The following is a 2,771-nucleotide window of genomic DNA, read 5'->3' as shown; positions in this document are numbered from 1 at the left end:
TTTTCCAAAAAAAAAAAAAAGTCAGCAGTCATTAGCGACATGAATTCAGTGCGGAAATGCAGAGCTGACAGCTCTTATTGTCACCCAAGGCAGAATGAGGCAGACCTACATTTGTAGATCTGCGTAACTTAACATATCAAATATTAGTGTCAAATGCAAATAAGGGCAGATAATTTTAGCGTTGTTGTTACATGACATTCAAAATCACAAGCTATGTTCTGCAACACTCAAAGAAAGATAAAAATGAAAAATGAAGTTAATGAAAAGTTATTGCCTTACTGAGGACTGCAAAATCAGGCACTTTACATTAAAATAAAATCTTTGCAGAACACTAAAGCTTATAGAAAATAATAATTTAAGAGTGAATCACTCTAATGGAATATTCTCATTTCCACACCACAAATAGTCTCCCAGCTGAATCTAAAGACTTTATTTTAGCATCCTAGAGGTTTTACAGATACAAGCTGGGAAGGTTTCCAGGTCATCGGGGGAAGGTAGGCACTGTATTGCCAGTGAGCCGAGCTCAAGATTTCATAGAGCTATCTCAACCAGAATAACATAAGTATTTGCACAGACCAGTGATGTGTGTCTGCTATCTTCAGAGGCTCTTATGATACATTGTATCAATCAGCAGTCTCTAGAGGGACAGAGACAACAGAATGAATATACATGACAAAGGATGTTTATTAGATTGGCTTACATAGTGTTGGGAAGTCCAGCAATGTCTGTCTGCAGGTTGGGGAGGCAGAGAACCCTGCAGCTGCTCAGACCATGATGGTGGTTGCTTCAGTAGTTTCCACCTGGTGCTGAAGTTGTAGAGGATTTCCAGAGATCTGCTTGCTTGCAACCCAGGTTAAAGACAAGGGTTGGAAGGTTGGAAGGTCTACTAAGCTTGGTTCTGATTTCAGTGGCAGTGGCTGCCAAGGGTTCAAGGTTGGCTTGTTTGAAGGTGAGTTCTGTGACCATTATATTCCCTGGATTGCTCGACTTTCACTAGAGTGGGTGAAAAAGTGTAAAAGGTGTACTTGGTGCCTGGAGCATTCATAGCCTATGACACAAATCCTTCAGGGACAGTGTCTTCAATGACTAAGGGTTTGAAAGTAAGAGTCTGTTTTCAGAATCAGAAACACACTGATACGAGGGACAGAGATGCAGAGATGGCTCGGAGGTCACTGGCTTTGATCAGGCTCAGTCCCTACAGTCTTAGGAACATCCATTTCCCTCCTTACTTCACCCTTTCCAGGCAAAATCTCTACGTCACCGATGCCCCATGCCATGCTTGTGTCTCTTGGTGCATCAGGTCAGCTAGTAAGGTAGAACATACATGTGATAAAGATCCACCACTAGAAAGTATGGGAATACCCGGCAATTCTGACACACATGAACATACAGGTTTCACTCGGGCAAGATATAGGTCTCCTCCCCACCAAAAACTAGACTCTGGGTACTGTGCAACCCCATCTTGTTTCAATCTCTTCATTGCCCCATGACAATGCCAACCCAGGCACTGACTCTTTGGGCCACTTTAACAAATATATTTAATCTTTTAAAGATTATAGTTGGAGTGGAGGGAAGAGTTAGGGGCACATGTGTGCAGTTCCCTGGAGACCAATTCCCTGGAGTTGAAGTTATTTGATTGTAGGCTATACCATATGGATGCTAGAAGCAATTCAAGTCTTAGCAATAGCCACACTCCTTGCGCCCATAGGTCCTTTTATCTTGTTGCTTAGCTACAGGATTCATCCTTCTGTAGCCAGGTGACACTCCAAGGTGGAAGCAGGCTTCTACAGGTCCATTCTTCCCTTTGCCGACATGCTTAATGAGCTCCAGCTTGGGTCAAATGTTCTGTGTCTCTCTTGAATAAATACCTCATTGTACCTCTGTGTGATACAGTAAATATATGTTGCAATTAACAAACCAAGCCATCTTCCAAATGGATTCTACCATCTTTATTTTAACTTTTATCAACAAAATGTGGGCACTGTAGCTATCCCTACGCTCACTGCATCCATGTGGCTACTCTGGCTTTGCTTCTATCAATCAGACAGAAGTAAGGTGTCTTGAATCCAGGTGACGTCACTCACTTCTGGGCCCACAAAGTTCTTGGATTGGAGAGCAGGTTAGCCATCTGTGTGTTTTCCACCTGGACTCATTAAATGTTTTGTTTTCTTTAACTGAATTATAAGATACTTTCATAATTTCCCCACCCCAATCGCTTCCTTGAATACATATTGTGAGTAGTTTTCCTAGATGTTTAATGCCCCTTTAATTGTCTTTAATTTTTTAAGGCTTTCAAGTTGATAGAACCCAATGTGTTCTTTTCATCTTTTATGTGTAGTGACTTTATGTCTTGTTTAAGAAGTCTTTGCTTAATTCAAAGTTTCCTACTACATTTTTCTAGACGTTTATAATTGTGCTTTAATAACAAGTTTTGTCCACATGATCCATTCCAAGTGTATTGTACATGAGAGAGAAAAAAAGAAGACTAGGAGGAAGAGGAGGAGGAGGACGACGACGACGAGGAGGAAGAAGAGGAGGAGGAGGAAAAAGAAACCAGTTGACTTAGTTAAAAAAATGATCCTTTTCTTTTTGAATTGTGTATTTGGAACACTTCCCCTGTCCCTCTATGCGTCAAATTGTTCTGGACCATCCTGCTCGCATGTCATTCACACCACTGCCTCTGACTGTCCCCTCCTGTCTCCTCTCCTCAGCTGTATTCCACTCCTGTCCCCTGTACCTAAGTCTATGGTGACGTCTTTAGGCTTATTCCG

Source organism: Mastomys coucha, unplaced genomic scaffold (genome assembly GCF_008632895.1).
Source record: "Mastomys coucha isolate ucsf_1 unplaced genomic scaffold, UCSF_Mcou_1 pScaffold13, whole genome shotgun sequence".
NCBI classification, from domain to species: domain Eukaryota; kingdom Metazoa; phylum Chordata; class Mammalia; order Rodentia; family Muridae; genus Mastomys; species Mastomys coucha.
This window is presented reverse-complemented; position numbering follows the sequence as displayed.